Source organism: Ipomoea nil, unplaced genomic scaffold, assembly GCF_001879475.1.
Source record: "Ipomoea nil cultivar Tokyo-kokei standard unplaced genomic scaffold, Asagao_1.1 scaffold1416, whole genome shotgun sequence".
NCBI classification, from domain to species: domain Eukaryota; kingdom Viridiplantae; phylum Streptophyta; class Magnoliopsida; order Solanales; family Convolvulaceae; genus Ipomoea; species Ipomoea nil.
The window spans coordinates 2702002-2710762 of NW_017617844.1; the positions used below are offsets into that span (position 1 = coordinate 2702002).

Below are 8761 nucleotides of genomic sequence, written 5' to 3' on the forward strand. Positions count from 1 at the left end.
GTTGTGGTGTGTATTGTATTAGTAATGGCATGTTTTTGCTACTGCTTTTTTTTTTCTTTTGTATTTTGTGGCAAGTTTTTCATTTAATTTGTTTGCACTTTGGAAAATTTGGTACGTATCAGACCTATGAATCACTAAGGGTTTTCTTATCTGTAATTGTTTGCTATTCATTTTAAAATTTTTTATGTTATGTAGAAGGAAATGTTGTTTGAGTTTTTCAAGTGTATTGATATTGTCAGGTCTATCATCTGTAGAAATTTGGTTGCCAAGGTGATGCAGATGTTGTGGTGTGATTCCAAAAGTAAGGTCGATTGTGGTGTCTATGTCATGTGTCACATGGAGACGTATGTAGGGCAAGATGTGTTGAATTGGGATTGTGGGTTACGCAAAGATGACCGCTCTGTGTTGCAGCGCCTACGGTTACCATATATGAAGGATATTGTTGTTTCAGATTTCAATGTTCACAAATGTAAGAATCTAGCTTAGGCATTTCAGTTTATGACTACTCCCAGTGGCTACCAATTAGTCTTTGATGTGCCAATATGAAGTTTGTAGGTTGTTGTTTTTTCGGGATAATGTTTATTCATAAATGTTTCTAATTCTGTTAACTTGGTTTTGTAACTTGACCTATGTGGTTTATTATGTGTTGTGTGTTGTGTGTGAGCACAATTTAATTAGAGGGTGCACACGATGCGTTATTGTTGTGTTACGTTATATACATTAAGTGCACACATGATTTCGCTTAGGTGCACAATATTTTTTATTTGTTGTAACCTAACGAAAAATCGACATATTATATTGTGGAGTGCACGTGCTTTGAGGATTTTGTTCACACAGACCACGTGTTGTTTCATAACGTCGCATTGTTATTTTAATTTTCGTCCTACAAAAAAGCTCATTCACACAATCACATCACATTAATTTTTAAAAAAAAAAAATGAATGAAATCAAATTGCTAAGTGTTCATTTTTTCCTTCCGATATGTTCAATTTTCACATTTATATGTCCACACAATTTTGTCCAGAATGCACACGTAGCACTAGGATTGAGTTTAGTTCTGCACAGTATTTGCCCACATATTTTGCCAAATTGCACATGTGCTTTTATATCCACAACATTATTTGCTCAATTATACGAATATGTCGCTTGTTCGTTAGGTTACAACAAATGAAAAACTATGTGCATATATATCAAATCATGAGTGCATCGACATTGCATAACGCATCACTAAAACAACTCATTGTGTGCACCTTACCATTAAAAAGTGTACACGCATAATATGTAATCACGTCCTGTTATTTATGTCATTATCCTATCAAAAATAATACACCAAAAAGTAAATGATTAGAAACAAATAATTATACATTCTGATCGTCACGTCAATCACATATGTGGGCAGTTGAGGCAACTATCATGGTGTCCTAGTTGGTTGCATATGTGGCACAGTCGCTTGGGTTTTGCACACTGCTCTATTGATTTTTCCTTTGAGCTTTTGAATTGTTTCCCACTTCATTTGTTATTTGCTGTTGTTGTTGGTTTAATGTATATTGGACTCGATGTTGCTGACGACCTCCGACGAACATACCATATACTTTATTCCCACATGTGCATACCACATACATTTAGTCCACTTTCGTTTGTTTCAGCTCCTGTCAAACAAAATTAAATATGATTGCAATCACAACTATCATTAAACATGTTTATAGGTCAAATAACCTTGTGCATCATTTGGACAGGTGCACATATGTTAACGCATTAACAATTTTTTTGAAATTCAAAAAAGACATTATTGTCATTAGTAAACTGCTGAACAGAGAGTAACAGGACTGACAATTCAGGCACATATAACACATTAGATAAATGTAAGGACTTTGACTCGGAAGGTATAGACGCATGACCAACGCGTGAAATAATCAAAACTATGTCATTACCAACATAGAGAACGTCAACCTCGGTGTATTCATCGGATTGGGACATCAAGGGTGCGTCCGGTGTTGCGTGGGCCGATGCACCGGTGTCCGGAAACCAGCCGGCGGTTGAGGGCACCGTCGTGTCTTCGCCGGAAGCAGCCATATTTGCCTGAGCTGGCGGCTGCCCGGTGTATCGCTTGTACTAGTACACGGCAGTGTGTCCTTGAGCCCGGTATATCTTGCAACGCAGCACGCCGTTCCGGCCACCATGTCCTCTGCCTTGCCCGCCACGGCCACGACCTGGATCGCCTCGGCCTTGACCATTGAAACCATTCCGTTCACCATCGCAATTGTTGCGACGGCCACGGTCTGTATACAGCGCCGATGGAGCAGCGCCAAAACCACCATCCGATCCAGCCGGGAAATACTCGGCGTGGATGAATTCTTGTGCCTGTAAAAAGTCGGACATCTGGGGGATGGAGACGGGAATACCTGCGGCGGTAAGAGAGGAGGCCATGGCCCGGAATTCCAGACCAAGGCCCCTAAAAACGAACAGGTTCTGTTCGTCTAGTGAGATCGGTCGCCCGGCTAATGTGTAACACCCTCGATTTTACCAATATTTAAAAGCTTAAATAAGAGATAAACAATCTAAGCATTAATCATAAACGAGCAGAAGCAAAACTCTTAATCGGGAAGGTGCTATGCCACACCCAAAAATCTACGGGTGCACAGGCTAAGTCTAATAGAAACATCATAACATATCAGCAGTCTAAGGCACACAGGCCAACAATCTAATCAAAAGGGAAGGCAAGACTACGCTAACTAGATCCACTAGCGCACTCTCCAAGCTAATCATAACCTGAAAAACATATGGATAACACCCGTCAGCGAGAGATGGTGGTAACCCACCAATACGCGTTAAGTAAGATAGAATATAGATATAAGCAAAGTCATTTGAGACAAGGGAATACAATATATATCATTTCAAAGCCAAGGGAAGGGAACATCAAGGGACACAACACCACACTCTCAACAAAGACCAACGACCACAATACACAAGTCAACCAGGACCACAATCAACATACTCATCGAGAACCACAATCAGCATACTCAACAAGGACCACAACCTACCATCACTAGTACAAAACTGCACATACGCAACCATTGTAAAAGACATTACGCGACCAGTGTACAATGGTTGCCTATGCGAGGCTCGCGGAAAACCATGGACTTTACGCGACCATTTTGAAATGGTCGCGCATTGTCGGTAATACGCGACAATTCTTGACCTCTAATGGTCGCGTATTGTATTTTTTTTTTTTTTAAATTCTAAGGTAATACGCAGCCGTTTGATCTTAGAAACGGTCGCGTTTTCTTTTTTTATATTTTTATTAATCAGTCATCTGCGACCATTTTAATCTAGGAATGGTCGCGGATGACTTATTTTTTGTTTTTTTATATATTTAATTTATTTTAATTAAAAGCTCTATTTTTTTTTTATAATTCTTGTACCTGTTATAGCTTAAAATCCATTTCAATAGTACTCCACAATACAATTTATCTATCAACAACACTATCATCAAACTAAACACAATACTTTTAACACAATGCAAATACTATCATCAAAACACAATAATACTTAAAATCCTCATACTTTAATACAATAATATCATTAAAACAAATGAATTTTGTCTACAAGGAGGTAAACCATCAAATGAGATTACCAAAATTAAGAACCACAAACAGAAAAAGGGTTCATCCACTCTGGTACCTCCATTTCTGCTAGGACCAAACCACAAATAGTTCTCAAAATAGCGATTTGAATCTCTATTGCAACTGATATGGTTTTCATGCAGAGACCTATTCTGTTCATGAGAAGTATGAGAATGAGCAGTGGGCTTCGAAGATTTTCTTGAACGTATAGAGTTCTCCATCTGTGTTGGACTACTCTGACCAGAACTCCCTAAAAGCAGAGCGCATGTATGAGTTTCCTGCCATGGTCACAACATGCATCGTTGGCTGTGAAAAAAAAAATAGTAAAAGAATGGTAACCTGATGTAGAGACGTATAATAAGATCACACTTTCTGGAGGAAGCTCCACATATTGTGGCAATGACCTGCAGCATATGAGTAACCAAGCAAAGATGAATATGACTAGGTATACACCAAAAGGATTTTAGATGTATTTTGGTGCTAAAACAAATGTACATCAGTTGTAAAGCAGATTGACCTTATTTCATATGATGGTATTTACAGAAGCACACAGAAAGCAAGAGACTCAATCTACAATTCAAACTGTCCTGACATGCAAAATCAGTTGTTCTCATTCGTTGATCAGAACCACTACTTTCCTAGAAATCAACGAAGAACTTGAGCAAGATTGTACGAATAACAAAATATAAAGGCAAAAACTTCAGTACTCACTGCTATCAATTGTGCAACTGAAGGGCGATAAAGCGTGGCTTTTTTAGGATTTGAAGGAAGATCTGGATCCGTCATGTCAGCAGCCAAATTTATATTAATCAGTCCAGATGTCAAGGAATGGTCAGCCAGTGCCCCATTATCTTGTGGTTCAATGGCCATCTTCTGATAGAAAGAACCACTGGGTTCCTATTCCAAGCATTGGAGCATTCTAAAAGTATCTAAAGTTAGTTCTGCAAACTTGACCTGAAATGAAACAAAGGCAAGCTTATAAAAACAAATTTTAAACCTAGTGACACCAGAGAAGCAAAAGCATTTATTAGTACCTCATTTTTATGATAGCTAGTTAGCACTGCATCTTGAAACTTCAGGACCTTCTTAGCATGGAAGCGGGCCACATAAGGTCGACAATGGATATGAAGCAAACATAGCACAATACCGCAAAGGCCTAACAACCAATGAGGTAAAATCCACCTTTGTGAATCGGACAATTTCATTCACCACCAGTTGCCACTCTTTGAAGTTTGTACCCTGCACTGACACTCTTAATCAGCCAGGCAGACAAAAGTTTCCACACTAAAATAGTATGTTTTTGAAGTCAAATATCATAAGCATACATGTCTTCTCTTGTATTTGTGTCATTGTGTGTGCATGCATGAATGCATATGCACTGAAGGTCTGAAGTTTTATCCAAGTTATGACATGGGGAATAGAATTTGAAACTGATACAAGGTAATGAATTCATATCATGATTCTCATCTTTCTGAATCCTCTTTGTGCATGTGCTTGACTACTTGCCAAGACACTGTGGCTATGTGGACACATATATTGCAATTTATCAAGCAATAATTAGAAGTGGCTACAGCAAGAAAAAGCATTTGCAAACCTATGTGTATGCATATGTTGCTTCTACCAAAAAGTAACAAGTGCAAAGACAAATGGGGCAGAGCAACATATATGAATGCAATTTCCCCTCACTAGTGCACTTCAAATATAGTTAAAGGGCAGTCACAACAAGTTGAAAAAGAATATGACAAGCACATGCTTGAAAAATATTTGCCCACATTGAAAAGTTTACTTCAGTAAGTCTCTTAAGAGAAATAATGAGTTTGCAAGTACATAAACAAAAAATGTGCAAATGATACTCCATAAAATAACTCAACCAAAAACAAGGATCATCTTGAATATCCGAGTCTGACAATGATAAAAAAAGTTAAAAACACAACTACCTAATCCCTGAAGTATCAAATTTGATTTCTGATCTTTGGATTTCTAAATTATTCCATAAGCCTAAAGAGGGTCAAACTTTGAGTAGGAGACTGTAGTTTATTGAGTTAACTGGAATCTATAACACAGATGATAGTACTAATAATCAATTTCTTTTTGGCAGGGCTAGTACTACATACACTACTTTTTTATGCATTTATATATCAATACTAGTTAGATTAATGCTATTTTTGTAATTAATGTGTGTGTAGAATAAGATTAATCAAGTTGACCCTAAATGTGTGTGTAGAATAAGATTAATCAAGTTGACCCTATATGTGTGTGTAGTATGCATTTAATAGAATGGTTGTGATGTGTTATCATCTAAATTTGCATATACATAATCAAATTTGCACATACATAATCACATATTCACATTTAACTCATTTTTTTGGATCTCCCATAGCTCAAGAACAATAATAAGCATTATACTCATAAAAATTCATATTTTTTAACATATAACAATATATAAAAATTAAATTTAATTACAAATTAATATTAATTCGAAATAAAAATTTTAAAAATCATGAAATATCACATTTTATCTAAAATAATAATAAAACATTAAGATATTATTATTTTTTTATAAAAAAAATAAAAATAAAAAACCCTACCTGATGGAGCCGGCAGCGGTGGCGTCGTCACAGGGAGGCCACCATCGTCGCAGGGCAAGGGAGGGGTGCAGATCGACGGCGTGGTGGCGGTTGTAGCGTCGGCGTCGCGGTGGTGGGTGTGCGACGACAGTTGGTGGTGTGCGACGTTGGTGGCGTGCTTTGTCGCGGTGGCTGTGAACGGTGGTGGCTGGGGTGCGACGTGAAGCCGGTGGTAGCTATGCGATGGGTGGGAGTGTTGAAGCCGGTGGTTCGAAGATCTGAATTGTTGAAGCCGGTGAGACGATTTGTGCGTGAAGGAAGCTTATAGATCTACTGTACGTGGGAGAGATTTCTATCTATATCATATTAGATATAGGGTTAATATTAGGCAATCATTTTTTTAGAAATGGTTGCCTATTATAAAACAAATGCTATTTTAAAGCAATCATTTCTATAAAAAGGTTGTCTATTATAAATCATTTTTTTTAAAATAAATAAAAAATATAATGGGCAATCATTATAGCTAATAACGGTGACAGATTATTGATCACTTATTTATAAAATTGTCATCGCGAATTTATGGGCTAAGATTAGGCAACCATTCTTTAAACAATGGTGGTCTATAGTCAATCTTCTATGTTCAATTTTGTACTAGTGCATCTTAATGGTAGAGTTCTCGATAGACATACTCATAAGCAATAAACACAACAATCACATAATGACAAGTTTAACCTTATGCCCTGTTCCAACCTTATGGCTACCCCCGGCCTTATTTCAGTTCCAACTCTTTCCTCCTAGTGCCACCCTGTGCTTCTGAGTCCAACCTTATTTCGCCTGGGACCGTCGTCCCCCACCAATCTCATAGTATTACCACTGATATCTCAGTACACGAGGGTACCATTAAATAACACAATATTACCATCGATCTCGTGAGCAAAGCTCAAATAATAATACCACCAATCTCATTCATAGATACACATAGTCATTATCAAGAGGATTGAGGCACATCATTAGCCCAATCAAGCATCAACAAAGGGTACAATCAAATGTACAAGATCACATCATAGACATCAATCAAGAGCTTTCAATGATAGACATGAAACAATACTCAACAACAACAATGGACTCAGACCCATGGAACCTCCTGCCAAGTACAATCTTCCACCCGCGGGTGGACATCCGCCCGCCGTTCCACCCGCGGGGAACACCTGTGCAACAATTAATTTCCTTCGGGGAAATTCATCTCCAAGGTCAAGTTCAAGTCCAAAACACCCTAAATCTCACTACAACAAGGAAATGACTTGAACCCAAGAATAGATCAAAGAATAACATTCAAGAAACCTATATACAAGCTCTAAACATGCATTATCACAAGATCATGCATCAAATCTCACATTTACACCAAGAATCATCAATAGAAGTCAAGAATCATTAATAGCAAGTAGGAAATAGGTTTTGTATAGCATGGGTTACCTTTGTAGACTAAAACTTTCTTCCTTCCAACCCTCCTAAGCCCTAATTGAAAGCTCTTCTTCCTCACAACTTTCTTTCACAAGCCAAACCACAAGAAAACACCAAACTTAGATAAAGACACCTTAAAGCTAATAAAAAACACTAAACAACTTTAGATCTTACCCTTTCCTAAGCTTGGAAGATAGAAATGTGGGATCTTGGGATGAATCTTTGCAAGATTGGGTGAGGTCTTTCTTGGCTTGGGGAAGAAGCCAAGTTTCTTAGCGGGCACCCATGCCCCCACCTACCCCCCACTGACTCACAGGCAACTTTCGATCCCGGGATCTCTCATGGAACCTGAAACCATGTCCAGGCAATTTCAAACACATAACGACAACACCACGTATTCAATTAACGGGATTAAATCAAGAATCACACCGAATACGTTCTAACACGATTCCTAAACATGCCAAGACTCAACATTAATCATATAACGGTTCAAGAGCATCCGGAACCACAAGAATATCAAGGAATCTATATGCAAAGTCCTAAATACAAGTCCTAGGCTAGAGTCAACACCCGATCATGCACAATCCCACCCAACTATACCAAGAACATCATAATACGAAATTCACGATATAAACCCTAGGGCTCTAGACAGAATTAAAATACAAGATCATACATATAATCAATCACAATAACAAGAACATCAAGATTATCAAATAAACACAATATAAACCCTAAGCAAGGCTCTACCCCTAGGGCTCTAGACAGAATTAAAATACAAGATTATACATATAATCAATCACAATAACAAGAACATCAAGATTATCAAATAAACACAATATAAACCCTAAGCAAGGCTCTATCAAGACTCAATCACAGAATTACACATACGATTATCAAAGGAGCCAATAAATAAGATATAGCAAGGAAAATAGGTTTTGTTAAGACATAGGTTACCTCATTCGCTTAGCAATCTAAAACACCGTCAATGAAACCTGTGAATCAAATTGGGCTTTCACTAAATAATCGAACTAATAGAATAATTAAACCCTAAGGGTTGGTTCGAACCCTAAATTTCTCCTAGCGCTAAACGTATCCTTACCCAAATAAGCT

The 8761-nt window shown here is 37.8% G+C and overlaps 1 long non-coding RNA gene across 1 annotated transcript; it reads right to left on the reverse strand.

Annotated features, from left to right (window-relative positions):
* Positions 1–3507: 3507 nt before the first annotated feature.
* LOC109187049 lies at positions 3508–6535 on the reverse strand. The gene is made up of 5 exons (XR_002055209.1): positions 6212–6535; positions 4658–4862; positions 4335–4577; positions 3963–4027; positions 3508–3873 (listed from the first exon to the last, which is right to left on the reverse strand). It is a non-coding gene; the product is annotated as an uncharacterized LOC109187049 (long non-coding RNA).
* Positions 6536–8761: the final 2226 nt, after the last annotated feature.